The 15,926-nt window shown below is 42.9% G+C and overlaps 1 protein-coding gene across 3 annotated transcripts in view; it reads right to left on the minus strand.

Moving 5' to 3' along the window:
* The window catches only part of LRRC2 (leucine rich repeat containing 2), a 613,667-nt gene that overhangs the window by 465,347 nt on the left and 132,394 nt on the right, over positions 1-15,926 (minus strand). The gene's annotated exons all lie outside the window — the stretch shown is intronic.

Here is a 15,926-nt window from a genome sequence, read left to right on the forward strand (position 1 = left end):
GAACGAAGAAAAAACCTTGTAATGCCGTGAGTAAAATACCAAACTTCATAGCAAATTTACTTGGCGCAGTCGCAGTGCGAACATTGCGCATGCGCAATTAGCGGAAAATCGCTGCAATGCAAAGAAAATTACCGAGCGAACAACTCGGAATGACCACCATGGTGACCTGGTCGCGGTAACATTGATTGTGCAGCCGCATCCACAGGGAGATGCACAGAAGAAGCAGCGGCTGCAGCATGAAGTTCCCCATCGATAAACAGAAGCAGCGGTAGCAGCACACAGCAACCCCTAGCCCCCATCACCGCCGTATCCAGACTGCAGCCGGCTGACAGGAGGAGAGGAGGAAAAAAATACCCATCTTGGACAGGTAAGTGCCGGAGCGGTGCTGCTGGGGAGGATGATGGCAGCATCGGATAGTGTTCTCTCTCCGCTCTGCGCACTGTGCACTCTGAGGGTCCCATTGAGGAGCAAGGCCCCAGTGTGTGCCTTTGTGAGGAATGGAGTGTTAGCACTGTCTGCCTGGGACTCTGTCTGGCCTCCTCTGCTGTGTGGCAAATAATGCCCCCCTTTCCTCAGCAGTTTGACATACACACATAAGCATTAAGGGAGCAGGGAGGCACTACAGAGAAGCAGCATTATATATATAGCATTATACATGGATGCCATGCTGACGAGGGAACAGGCAGGAGTAGTGGGGTGGACTCCCCCTGTCTGAAGTGCCCTCCCCCCAAGGCTTAATCCGGCCCTGCATGAAAGCACACAGAAGCATATTGAATGTTTGCTTCCTAAGGGGACTATTCATTCAGCAGTGAAAAGAGTGGAGAAGTGAGCCTGTGGAGAAGTTGCCCATGGCAACCAATCAGATGCTCCTTACAATTGTATAGTATGCAAACTATAAATGTTACTTCCATGCTGATTGGTTGCCATGAGCAACTTCTCCACTGGCTCGCTTCTCCACACTTTCCACTGCTTCATGCTTCATGATAATTATTTTCACACTAGGGGCCACCATCCAATTGAAGTTCCCCATAGCACCCATTTCTCAATTATCGTGGATGTGTGTGCTCCCAATTCTCATGCTATGCAATTGAGAAAAAACTGGACACAATAATTTTCCAACAAGTGCCTGGGGGAAATTTTTTAATAAAAGTAGAAATCAGTTTGTGCCCCAAAAAACTATGAAATAAATATTAGGTAACTACAGAACTAGATTTACAGCCACACCTAGGTAGTTAAATAATCACCCTTTTAAATATCAGGCATTAATGGGATCAAAAGTGTTGGCTTCTTAAATTATTCCTGTAGAACCTTATTCAATTCTCTGTGATGTGCGGCAGCAACAATTTGTGGTAGAATATTGTACTACAGCATCCACAATTTTCCTGCAATTTTCTAATATTCTATCACTATTAAGAATAATAAAGAAAAATAATAAAGCTTGGTACACACTAGATGATGCTGATGACAGCAGCGGGGAAGCAACGGTGGTGGCCATGATGCCCTCGCTAGCGATGTATTCCGTTGGCCCTGTATGTAGGGTCGACAGAGGATGTCACTGACAACGCGCAGGAGTATGCATATTCAGCGTCACAGCAGGTACACAATGAACGATGTACCTGATATGTCAATCCGATCCATGAGATTGGACGACATATCGTCTAATGTGTACGCAGTTTAAGGGAAAATTAGCCAAAGGGTGCCCTATCCACCCATTCTGACTGTATTTCACACCCATCATCCACCAATGAAATCTTTAAAACTTGCAAATTGAGGCCTTAGAGAATTACGAACACATTCCTCCACTGAGCAAATGCTGTTCATTATCACTTGGGGACTAAATCTACTATAAACATTAAGTCAAACCACATGATTTTGAGTTGGATGTATGCCCGTTTGGTTATTATAAAATGTACGAGTTTGTATTGCGCATGCTCACTCATATGCATGTATGCAGATTTTGTAGACAAAACAATAACAACGCAATACAAAGTGCAGACAGTACCAAGGAAAAATAAGTCATGTGAGACTATATATTAATGGAAATTTTTTTTATTGCTATGCAGATTCTAAAACCAAAACAAAAGGTGGGAAATATCCATATACAGTATAATTATGTATTATTTATTAACAGTTTCTTATATAGCTCAGCATATTCCGTTGCGCTTTAATACATATATCTCCATAAATTAGTGTTTATGTTTATGTGACCAGCGGCTAGGTGACTGGCGGGATCCCGGCATCTGACAATCCTGCTGGTTGGCTATTCTCACTTGTGTGTGTCCACAACACCCATAAGGTGGGAATAGAACCTGTGGCGAGCGCAGTGAGCCACCGAACCCGCTGCGTGGTGAGCAGATCGAGCCTGCAAGGGGCTTCGTTGCACTCGCCCCCTGCCAGCCATCTAACTGTCGGGATCCAGGCATCGGTATTCTGACCACCGGTTTCCTGACCGCAGGGCAAACATACCCAACGCGGTAAATTGTGGGTAGGAAAAACACACATCTTATACGGGGAATCCAAATAGAGGAGTAGCTATTTAGTGAGTGTTAGAAATGTCTCTAGAAATAAAGTTCCTTTATATGAACAGAAAAAGATAATTACCAGTTCCACATATACAGTCCATAAAGAAGGGAGTGGTTGACACAATTCACAGGCGGAAATTAGATGCTGACCCATACTTTTAGATTGGCAGATACCCAAAACAGAGGGGAAAGGTCTAATGTAATGGTGGTTTTCACCAAGGACCCCCACAAGAAGGTTTGGGCTTTGCTGCACCTGTCATGCAGGTTACAGCTGTCTGTGTTCCATAGTTCGAAGCTGGTATACACTGGTGTCGGAATGGGTATATGGCTGTGAGGTGTATAATAGCAGAGTCAACAGACTAGATCGGAACGGAATGGGAGACTCGGGAGCAGTGAGGGGATCCAGGAGCAGGACACAAGAATGGCAAGACCGGGACAGAACACAGGGGTGGCAGGAATTAGGAACAGGAAACAGAGATAGCAGGAACCAGGAACAGAAAACAGGGGTGTCAGGAATAGGGAACATAATTTCACAAAGAAGCATTGTGTCTACACCCTGGGGTAAGGTGTTCAGAGACTCCCTGGAGTCAGTGTTCAGAGACTCCCTTTTATAGAGAGAAGATTCAAATTTCACACCAAATGTGACATCACATTTGTCACACATTTCCATTTAAATTGAGAATAGGTCGGTGCCCTATGGAAACAGCGGCCACCTGACAAACACGAAAAGGTCAGACACCAGCAGAGGGGAATGCCGCCCACCACTATGTCATCGTGATGGTCGATGACAGACCCCTACCTGCAGCGGGACCACAGCAGCCTTAGGAAGCCAGCACTGCAGGATCTAGAAATCGAGCTCTGGTATCTGGTAAGCTATGACAGTGGTGAAGTACCAGATGCATAAAAGAATCTCTGCAGCTATATGCAGTCCCATGCTGATGTTGAAAAATCTTGAAAAATATTTCAAATGGTGAAATACCTACTAATAGGACCTTCATGGAAAAGAAACTTTCTAATATTCCAATGATCCAACAGTAAAAGAGAATCACAGCCACATAGGTATGTACATACAAGCTCAACGGAATATAGGCCTAATGCATTTCCCTGTACCAGACAGCTTCATTAGAGGCATATAAAAATCCTAAAATGGCACTCTGGCAATTCACCACTCCTTTCTACATGGGCTGTTAGTGGCCATAAGGAAAGCAGGGTAAATAAGACAGTGAATAAACACTGCCAGTAAATGTTTTCGTTTTCTCAGATAATCAGATCAAGTGTCTTCTTTTATACTTTGAAGCCTTTGGTTAGATCCTGAAGTCGCATGACTAGGTTAATAATGTTTTTTTGTTTCTGGTTTGTCTGAGTCTGAGCTGCTTTTCTCTCAAAATACTAAGGTAATGTACTGCCTAATTTCCACTACAACTTTATAAAATAACAATGTAGAGTACAGTGTTTATAACTCAATGCATATGGGTAAAGGTTTTAAAAGGGTAATCATTTAATACTGTAGTCTGAGGTAAAAGAAAAGACCATGTGCGAAGCCTTGGATATGGTCAGATGGAATATTCAATTACTAGATGCCATCTCAGTTTTTTCAGTAAATGAACAAATTGTTCACTTATTGGGTTTTTACAGATTGTTTCTGACTCCTAAAAATCAAGGTCAGTTTAGCTTTATTTTTACCAAATAGAAAAAATATAATTAAAAAACATTTAATGAAGGCAATGCTTTCAAGAGCAGGATCTTACTAGTAAAAGCATTGCCATAGGCGTTTCTATGGTACCGGTATGGGATCCCGGCAGGCGGGATCCCGGCGGTCAGGAGACCGATGCCAGGACCCCGACAGCCAGAATCCCAGCAGCAAGCGCAGTGTGTCCCTTTGCCACGCATCGGGCCCGGTGGCGACCTTTGGTCACTACACTATTATATTCCCCCTCAGGTGGTGGCGTGGACCACTACACAAGAGTGAATACAGGGCTTGTGTCAGAGTCCAGGGGGTCCCACACTGCACACCCTACACCCATATAATTATACTTACCCCTCCGGAGTCCTGCGGCAGCAGCTCTGCACTGCGCACACAAATCACTTGGAAATAGCCACTGCAGCCATTTCCAAGTGATTTGCGCATGCGTACTGGAGATGCATTGTGCATGCGTACTGGAGAAGGCACGGGTGCCATGTTCCTGGAAACCTGCGCATGCGCAGTAGACTCTGGTATTAGGCCATAGTCTACTTGCAGCCAGAGAGGAAGGGGCACCCAACAGAGGATGCACGCAGGTCCCCTCCTCTCTTTAAAAATGTCCCCATTTGCCTTTTTAAAATTTGAGCAAAAACAGGAGCAAAAGGGTTGGGTTTGCTTGTTAACCCATAAGTCTTAGCAATGCAAGTCAAGAATTCAACATTCCAAAAGGCACTCTATACAACAAACTTATAGAAAGGTGTCTGTTGTTAGAAACATGGGACCACAGCCAGTACTGCTTCCTGAAGAAGCCAGACTACAAACCTGCATTTTAAATAATCAAAACGTGGATTTCCAATGCACACAGATGTAGTAAAAGATATTTCTTTGACATATACACACACTCATAAATGAAAGTATAAAAGAATAAAATTAACTACTGTATGGCATAACGACAAAGCTAATAGATTGAAAAGATTTAAAAATATGTAATCATAATAATTGCATATTTATGTGGGAGTTAAATTAGAAGCAGCAAGAATTCCACAATGGTAAATCAGATTGGGTGAAATAGAAAATAGAAAGAAAAAAAAGCTTAATGAGCTAAAGAGCAATTCCAACCAAAATTTTTAGTTAGATTAATAGTAAAACACATAAAATGTTGGTTCCCTGAACTACTGTGTGAAAATAGTGAATTGGTCACAATTTGACTTCTTTGTATATTAAGGAATAAGCTGAGAACAGCAGAAATATTCTGTTGACACCATACTAAAAGTATTGCTATAGTTAAGATAAATCTTGGACCAGAAAAGATAATAGAAAATGAATATAAATGAAACACCTACACCAGATGACTTACATCCATGAATCCTCAGAGATCGTAGCTCAGCTATTGCTAAAACTTTTGTTGTTTATTTTTAAAGACTCTCTAAAAATTGTGGTGTTATCAATGATTTTTGGAAAAAGCTAGTTTAGTTACTATGGGCCTAATTCAGAGTTGATCGCAGCAGCAAATTTGTTAGCAGTTTGGCAAAACCAGGGGGTAATTCCAAGTTGATCGCAGCAGGAATTTTGTTAGCAGTTGGGCAAAACCATGTGCACTGCAGGAGAGGCAGATTTAACATGTGCAGAGAGAGTTAGATTTGGGTGTGGTGTGTTCAATCTGCAATCTAATTTGCAGTGTAAAAATAAAGCAGCCAGTATTTACCCTGCACAGAAATAAAATAACCCACCCAAATCTAACTCTCTCTGCAAATGTTATATCTGCCACACCTGCAGTGCACATGGTTTTGCCCAACTGCTAACAAATTTGCTGCTGCGATCAACTCTGAATTACCCTCTATATTCACAAGAGGATTGAATTATCTGGAGGAAAGTATAGACCAGGACTGTATATTTAGTATATTTAACATCTATATTTGGAAAGTAATTTGAATGGTTGCTATGGGACCAGATTTAAGAATATTTTCTAGAAAATATCATTGCAATTAAGAGATATGTGCAGATCCTCGTGTTTTAGTTTTTGTTTTGACAAAACCACCCTCTGTCTTTTGGTTTTTGGTTTTCAGTTTTGACAAATCCATTCCAAAGTATTTTGTTTAAGATTCGGTCTTCATTTTTGAGTTTTTGAAAATTGATAAAAACAGCTAAAATCATGTAATTTTGACCTATTTTTGTTCCTACAGTATTTTATGCCTTAATAACATTAATTTACATTATTTCCAGTCAATTGGGACCACTTCTCAGTTCAAAAGATTGTTCACCAATATCGGCCAAAGGCTGGGTGGCTAAACTAAGCAAAACAGCCATGGCAGTTACTTTTAAAATAATATTGCACATCCAAGAAACATTGCGGCACAGCGGTGACAGACAGGATGACAGTTTCTTAAACTATATGACCCCATAGAAAGAATGTTTTCATTAAAAGAGGCCCCAGGGCCGTACAAGGAAATGGAGGCGGAGTATGAATGTAGTGGCAGGCAGGTAAAGCATTGATTGATCAATTAATTGATTGAAAATTGATTGATTAATTGAAATTGATTGATTAATTAAAAATTTTTAAATTAAAGAATTTGAATACAGTGTTAACAGCCAAGGTTTCCTGACAACAAGGGTTCAAAGAGAGCTAAGAAAATTAATAGCTGCACTGCAGAGATGCAAACTCCAAATCAGCCTATCTAAAGGTGTGTACACATAGTAAGATTTTTTCTTTCGATTTTGATTATATAGTCAAAATCGCAAGAAAAGTTAGTGCAGATTGCAAGGTAAAAGTCACCTTGCCATCCCGATGCGATACCGATGTGCGGTCCCGTGAGGTCTGTATCGCAAGAAAAGATAGACTGTGCAGGCAAGTCAATTTTGACTATCTCTGTAGTAGAGATAGTCAAAATTGACACTTAGCCAAAATAGCACATAGTATCGCAAGCACAGTCATCTAGGCTTGCGATACCGACCTAGTCCCTATCGCACATTGATAATCGGGGTTAGCCCGAATCTCACTGTGTGTACACACCTTTATTCAAACAAATATCAGAAGACTGACTTGCTGGCCATACTAACTAGAGATGTGCACTTGAAATTTTTCGGGTTTTGTGTTTTGGTTTTGGGTTCGGTTCCGCGGCCGTGTTTTGGGTTCGACCGCGTTTTGGCAAAACCTCACCGAATTTTTTTTGTCGGATTCGGGTGTGTTTTGGATTCGGGTGTTTTTTTCAAAAAACCCTAAAAAACAGCTTAAATCATAGAATTTGGGGGTCATTTTGATCCCAAAGTATTCTTAACCTCAAAAACCATAATTTCCACTCATTTTCAGTCTATTCTGAATACCTCACACCTCACAATATTATTTTTAGTCCTAAAATTTGCACCGAGGTAGCTGTGTGAGTAAGATAAGCGACCCTAGTGGCCGACACAAACACCGGGCCCATCTAGGAGTGGCACTGCAGTGTCACGCAGGATGGCCCATCCAAAAAACACTCCCCAAACAGCACATGACGCAAAGAAAAAAAGAGGCGCAATGAGGTAGCTGTGTGAGTAAGATAAGCGACCCTAGTGGCCGACACAAACACCGGGCCCATCTAGGAGTGGCACTGCAGTGTCACGCAGGATGGCCCTTCCAAAAAACACTCCCCAAACAGCACATGACGCAAAGAAAAAAAGAGGCGCAATGAGGTAGCTGTGTGAGTAAGATAGGCAACCCTAGTGGCCGACACAAACACCGGGCCCATCTAGGAGTGGCACTGCAGTGTCACGCAGGATGGCCCTTCCAAAAAACACTCCCCAAACAGCACATGACGCAAAGAAAAATTAAAGAAAAAAGAGGTGCAAGATGGAATTGTCCTTGGGCCCTCCCACCCACCCTTATGTTGTATAAACAGGACATGCACACTTTAACCAACCCATCATTTCAGTGACAGGGTCTGCCACACGACTGTGACTGAAATGACGGGTTGGTTTGGACCCCCACCGAAAAAGAAGCAATTAATCTCTCCTTGCACAAACTGGCTCTACAGAGGCAAGATGTCCACCTCATCATCATCCTCCGATATATCACTGTGTACATCCCGCTCCTCACAGATTATCAATTCGTCCCCACTGGAATCCACCATCTCAGCTCCCTGTGTACTTTGTGGAGGCAATTGCTGCTGGTCAATGTCTCCACGGAGGAATTGATTATAATTCATTTTAATGAACATCATCTTCTCCACATTTTCTGGAAGTAACCTCGTACGCCGATTGCTGACAAGGTGAGCGGCGGCACTAAACACTCTTTCGGAGTACACACTTGTGGGAGGGCAACTTAGGTAGAATAAAGCCAGTTTGTGCAAGGGCCTCCAAATTGCCTCTTTTTCCTGCCAGTATAAGTACGGACTGTCTGACGTGCCTACTTGGATGCGGTCACTCATATAATCCTCCACCATTCTTTCAATGGTGAGAGAATCATATGCAGTGACAGTAGACGACATGTCCGTAATCGTTGTCAGGTCCTTCAGTCCGGACCAGATGTCAGCATCAGCAGTCGCTCCAGACTGCCCTGCATCACCGCCAGCGGGTGGGCTCGGAATTCTGAGCCTTTTCCTCGCACCCCCAGTTGCGGGAGAATGTGAAGGAGGAGATGTTGACAGGTCGCGTTCCGCTTGACTTGACAATTTTCTCACCAGCAGGTCTTTGAACCCCAGCAGACTTGTGTCTGCCGGAAAGAGAGATCCAAGGTAGGTTTTAAATCTAGGATCGAGCACGGTGGCCAAAATGTAGTGCTCTGATTTCAACAGATTGACCACCCGTGAATCCTTGTTAAGCGAATTAAGGGCTCCATCCACAAGTACCACATGCCTAGCGGAATCGCTCCCTTTTAGCTCCTCCTTCAATGCCTCCAGCTTCTTCTGCAAAAGCCTGATGAGGGGAATGACCTGACTCAGGCTGGCAGTGTCTGAACTGACTTCACGTGTGGCAAGTTCAAAAGGTTGCAGAACCTTGCACAACGTTGAAATCATTCTCCACTGCGCTTGAGACAGGTACATTCCACCTCCTATATCGTGCTCAATTGTATAGGCTTGAATGGCCTTTTGCTGCTCCTCCAACCTCTGAAGCATATATAGGGTTGAATTCCACCTCGTTACCACTTCTTGCTTCAGATGATGGCAGGGCAGGTTCAGGCGTTTTTGGTGGTGCTCCAGTCTTCTGTACGTGGTGCCTGTCCTCCGAAAGTGTCCCGCAATTCTTCTGGCCACCGACAGCATCTCTTGCACGCCCCTGTCGTTTTTTAAAAAATTCTGCACCACCAAATTCAAGGTATGTGCAAAACATGGGACGTGCTGGAATTTGCCCATATTTAATGCACACACAATATTGCTGGCGTTGTCCGATGCCACAAATCCACAGGAGAGTCCAATTGGGGTAAGCCATTCCGCGATGATCTTCCTCAGTTGCCGTAAGAGGTTTTCAGCTGTGTGCGTATTCTGGAAACCGGTGATACAAAGCGTAGCCTGCCTAGGAAAGAGTTGGCGTTTGCGAGATGCTGCTACTGGTGCCGCCGCTGCTGTTCTTGCGGCGGGCGTCCATACATCTACCCAGTGGGCTGTCACAGTCATATAGTCCTGACCCTGCCCTGCTCCACTTGTCCACATGTCCGTGGTTAAGTGGACATTGGGTACAACTGCATTTTTTAGGACACTGGTGAGTCTTTTTCTGACGTCCGTGTACATTCTCGGTATCGCCTGCCTAGAGAAGTGGAACCTAGATGGTATTTGGTAACGGGGGCACACTACCTCAACAAATTGTCTAGTTCCCTGTGAACTAACGGAGGATACCGGACGCACGTCTAACACCAACATAGTTGTCAAGGCCTCAGTTATCCGCTTTACAACAGGATGACTGCTGTGATATTTCATCTTCCTCGCAAAGGACTGTTGGACAGTCAATTGCTTGGTGGAAGTAGTAAAAGTGGGCTTACGACTTCCCCTCTGGGATGACCATCGACTCCCAGCAGCAACAACAGCAGCGCCAGCAGCAGTAGGCGTTACACGCAAGGATGCATCGGAGGAATCCCAGGCAGGAGAGGACTCGTCAGAATTGCCAGTGACATGGCCTGCAGGACTATTGGCATTCCTGGGGAAGGAGGAAATTGACACTGAGGGAGTTGGTGGGGTGGTTTGCGTGAGCTTGGTTACAAGAGGAAGGGATTTACTGGTCAGTGGACTGCTTCCGCTGTCGCCCAAAGTTTTTGAACTTGTCACTGACTTATTATGAATGCGCTGCAGGTGACGTATAAGGGAGGATGTTCCGAGGTGGTTAACGTCCTTACCCCTACTTATTACAGCTTGACAAAGGCAACACACGGCTTGACAAATGTTGTCCACATTTCTGGTGAAATACTTCCATACCGAAGAGCTGATTTTTTTGGTATTTTCACCAGGCATGTCAACGGCCCTATTCCTCCCACGGACAACAGGTGTCTCCCCGGGTGCCTGACTTAAACAAACCACCTCACCATCAGAATCCTCCTTGTCAATTTCATCCCCAGCGCCAGCAACACCCATATCCTCCTCATCCTGGTGTACTTCAACACTGACATCTTCAATTTGACTATCAGGAACTGGACTGCGGGTGCTCCTTCCAGCACTTGCAGGGGGCGTGCAAATGGTGGAAGGCGCATGCTCTTCACGTCCAGTGTTGGGAAGGTCAGGCATCGCAACCGACACAATTGGACTCTCCTTGTGGATTTGGGATTTCGAAGAACGCACAGTTCTTTGCGGTGCTTTTGCCAGCTTGAGTCTCTTCAGTTTTCTAGCGAGAGGCTGAGTGCTTCCATCCTCATGTGAAGCTGAACCACTAGCCATGAACATAGGCCAGGGCCTCAGCCGTTCCTTGCCACTCCGTGTGGTAAATGGCATATTGGCAAGTTTACGCTTCTCCTCCGACAATTTTATTTTAGATTTTGGAGTCCTTTTTTTACTGATATTTGGTGTTTTGGATTTTACATGCTCTGTACTATGACATTGGGCATCGGCCTTGGCAGACGACGTTGCTGGCATTTCATCGTCTCGGCCATGACTAGTGGCAGCAGCTTCAGCACGAGGTGGAAGTGGATCTTGATCTTTCCCTAATTTTGGAACCTCAACATTTTTGTTCTCCATATTTTAATAGGCACAACTAAAAGGCACCTCAGGTAAACAATGGAGATGGATGGATACTAGTATACTTATGGATGGACGAGCGACTGCCGACACAGAGGTAGCTACAGCCGTGGACTACCGTACTGTGTCTGCTGCTAATATAGACTGGATGATAATGAGATGAAATCAATATTTATATATATATAATATCACTAGTACTGCAGCCGGACAGGTATATATATTTATTATGTAATGACTGATGACGGACCTGCTGGACACTGTCAGCTCAGCAGCACCGCAGACTGCTACAGTAAGCTACTATAGTAGTATGTATAAAGAAGAAAGAAAAAAAAACCACGGGTAGGTGGTATACAATTATGGATGGACGAGCGACTGCCGACACAGAGGTAGCTACAGCCGTGGACTACCGTACTGTGTCTGCTGCTAATATAGACTGGATGATAATGAGATGAAATCAATATATATATATATATAATATCACTAGTACTGCAGCCGGACAGGTATATATATTTATTATGTAATGACTGATGACGGACCTGCTGGACACTGTCAGCTCAGCAGCACCGCAGACTGCTACAGTAAGCTACTATAGTAGTATGTATAAAGAAGAAAGAAAAAAAAAACCACGGGTAGGTGGTATACAATTATGGATGGACGAGCGACTGCCGACACAGAGGTAGCTACAGCCGTGGACTACCGTACTGTGTCTGCTGCTAATATAGACTGGATGATAATGAGATGAAATCAATATATATATATATAATATCACTAGTACTGCAGCCGGACAGGTATATATATTTATTATGTAATGACTGATGACGGACCTGCTGGACACAGTCAGCTCAGCAGCACCGCAGACTGCTACAGTAAGCTACTATAGTAGTATGTATAAAGAAGAAAGAAAAGAAAAAAAAACCGGGTAGGTGGTATACAATATTATATATATATTATATACAATTATATATATATATATATATATATATATATATTAAACTGGTGGCGACTGGTGGTCAGGTCACTGGTCACACTATCAGCAACTTGCAAGTAGTACTCCTAAGCAGACAATCACAATATATATTATACTGGTGGTCAGTGTGGTCACAATGGCAGTGTGGCACTCTGGCAGCAAAAGTGTGCACTGTACGTTATATGTACTCCTGAGTCCTGCTCTCAGACTCTAACTGCTCCCCACTGTCAGTGTCTCCCCCACAAGTCAGATAATATACAGTCACACTATCTATCACTTCAGCAAGTAACTAGTACTCCTCCTAATGCTCCCCAAAATTACTACTGTGTCTCTCTCTACTGTCTCACTCTCTTCTCTATAAACGGAGAGGACGCCAGCCACGTCCTCTCCCTATGAATCTCAATGCACGTGTGAAAATGGCGGTGACGCGCGGCTCCTTATATAGAATCCGAGTCTCGCGATAGAATCCGAGCCTCGCGAGAATCTGACAGCGGGATGATGACGTTCGGGCGCGCACGGGTTAACCGAGCAAGGCGGGAAGATCCGAGTCGCTCGGACCCGTGTAAAAAAAACATGAAGTTCGGGCGGGTTCGGTTTCCGAGGAACCGAACCCGCTCATCTCTAATACTAACCCCTCCTTCCTAATTGTGTAACACACAAGTACATTTATGAGGTGCACTAGAGAGTCTGAGTATGAGGAATAAATACCATGTTTTTTCTCCTAATAAAATTAGCTGTGCACGCCTATGATGTCATTATTACCTGTAGAACTAGGCCTTGTATTAGCTTTTCATAATTGGGTAATTGTACACTTTTTATTGTCAGTGTTGTTAACTGTTTATTATCATTGAAGATATGTTGTTTCTCTACATTAGCAATACCAAACATCAATAAATGCATTACTTATATTTTACAAAATGCTGCTGATTTTCAGGTACAGCTGCAGAACAAAGACAGAACAATTCACACTACTAGCCAAATATGAATAACTACTACTAGTTATATAATTGCTGGAACATTAAATAAAGATTAAATCATATTAGCTTACAGTAGTCTTGCGGCTGCTGTCGCTATGCTGTCCTTAACTGATACTGTAGTACTAGATTTTAATGTGGTGCTGTGTACACATGCCAAAACACTGATGATGAGTGCAGTAGGTATGACAAACAACATTAAAGTAAGAGCAGGGCCTTCTTTCCTCAAGTGCCTTTCCTTTTCTTACTTACACTATCTTATATTCCATACTCCCTTTGCTGGCACCTAACCCCTGGTTTTCCTTACCTGTCCTATATTGTTTTGAACTGTAAGTGCTGATTTCGTGTTTGCTCATTTTATTATGTACTGTGTAATGGGCGCTGCGGTACCCTTGTGGCACTATATAAATAAAGGATAATAATAATAATAATAATAATAATAATAAAGTGTAACTTTCCATAGACACCTCTTTGTAAGTTGTGAGACAATTATTAAATGCAACAGGAAAGATCAATACTCCCCATAATCAATAGGTGTCTTAATTGCTAGTAGCCAGTGGGCAAAAAAATAATCATTATCAGAAGTAATAATAATTATGGTACACTGAATCATGATCTATCCTATAACTATCACCTGTTCTATAGGTGAGCTACAGTTGTTGTACCTACATTATGTCACTGCTGCGTGTCATGCAGCAAGGTACCAATTATCTGTAGACTGCACATGCACAGGACCCATTCTGTCTGTGCGTGAACAGGACCTGTGAAGTCGGAAGTAGGATGGCAACAGACTATCAATGATTGACTGCTGCCATCTGTGAGTGGGGAGGGGGCAGCAACAGCCTCCATTTGTGAAAAACGGAGGTCTGTTGCCGCAGTTTAGGGGGGGAGGTTATGGATCTCCATCGTAGGATGGAGATTTCCTGGCCTCTGCAACTGGCAACTTGCACACAACATGGATGCTGCAAGCCACCTGATGGTGGGAGAGAAATCCAATACTGCCTCCTAGGATGCAGCTCGGATTACTAGTCTGCTTGTAATAGACGCCTCCTGCTGCATCTCCATGCAGCGGAAGCATCAGTGATAGCAACAACAACCACCATATCTGTATGACCCCTACTGTGCTGGTCTTAGCTGTACTAAATTGCAATACACTGGGCATTCAGTCTGCGAGAGTGAGTCTGACCAGTAGCTTGAATGTGTACTGTAACTGACCTCAGGTACCATTTTATATGTGTTGAAAATAATTACAAAATACACAACAGTTACAAGGCAGAACATTCTTACAGTGATCAACAGATGTGTTCGCCCCTACCAGTCACTGTACAAAAATTAGTAACCAGTAGTAATTTTTCTGGCACACCAAATCAAAAAAGATGGATAGTATAAATTTCAGCTGTTACAGTGTCTGTATAATAATTCTCTAAGGTGTGTCTCTTCGCCAACATGTATGAAGCTGGGGTGCGCATCAGTTGCCCAATACCTCCCACTGCTAGAAATACAGGAGAGACCTAGCTGGAGAAGAGGAGAATGCGTTGGGGATGGTACGGATCAATGGTATCTAGGCGGAACAGCAGCATAGAGGGGGCGCAGTGGAATAGAGCAGGGGGCAGAGAGGGGCAGAACACCAGTCAGTGCAGAGGGTGGAGTAGTGGTGAAAGAGGGGGCAGAGCAGGATGAGGCATAGCAGGGGGCAGACCAAGGTAACCTTTTGCTATATCCCTTTACTAGTATTTAACAATCTTGCAAAACTAAAATACTGCTGTCCAGTAGATGTGTCCAGCCTTCCGGAGCACACATTATTTACTCTGCATGCAAAAGGAAAGTTTGCATTTGTGCTCCTTAAAGTGCAACTTGGTTTACCTGACTACAAATTCTGTACCCTGCCAAATTTTACATATTACTCTAAATCAGTCCATATATTGTAATGTACTTCATTAAGACATAATTCTATTTCTTTGTGCTACTGTACCTAAATGTTTATATTGTGTAAGTGTGGTGTACAGTATAGCTAGGTTTGGTGTTTGCAGATTGTTTACATTTTATTTCAAACAAATGTACATTTTTAATAACTTCCTGGTTTCATATGATTTGTGTTACCTGTTACCTGTAAAATTATGCAGCTCAGCCAAAAACTGTTCTTTAAAATTGTAATTAAAGAACATGCTTTTTCTTATTATTTACATCTTTGCATCATTATACCAACTCTGTTGGAACTCACATTTCCTTCTCATTATTATTATTACAGGTGGAGTATCCCTTATCCAAAATGCTTGGGACCAGAGATAATTTGGATATCGGATTTTTCCGTATTGTGGAATAATTGCATACCATAATGAGATATCATGGCCATGGGACCTAAGTCTAAGCACAGAATGTATTTATGTTACATATTCACCTTATACACACAGCCTGAAGGTCATTTTAGCCAATATGTTTAATAACTTTGTGTATTAAACAAAGTTTGTGTACATTGAGCCATCAAAAAACAAAGATTTCACTCTCTAACTCAAAAAATTTCGTATTTCGGAATATTCTGTATTTCAGAAAATTTGGATATGGGATACTCAACCTGTATTATTATTATTATTATTATTATTATTATTATTATTAATATGTAAGGTGCACAGTGCTCTGAAGTGCTGGATAGTG

Source organism: Pseudophryne corroboree, chromosome 1, assembly GCF_028390025.1.
Source record: "Pseudophryne corroboree isolate aPseCor3 chromosome 1, aPseCor3.hap2, whole genome shotgun sequence".
Taxonomy (NCBI): domain Eukaryota; kingdom Metazoa; phylum Chordata; class Amphibia; order Anura; family Myobatrachidae; genus Pseudophryne; species Pseudophryne corroboree.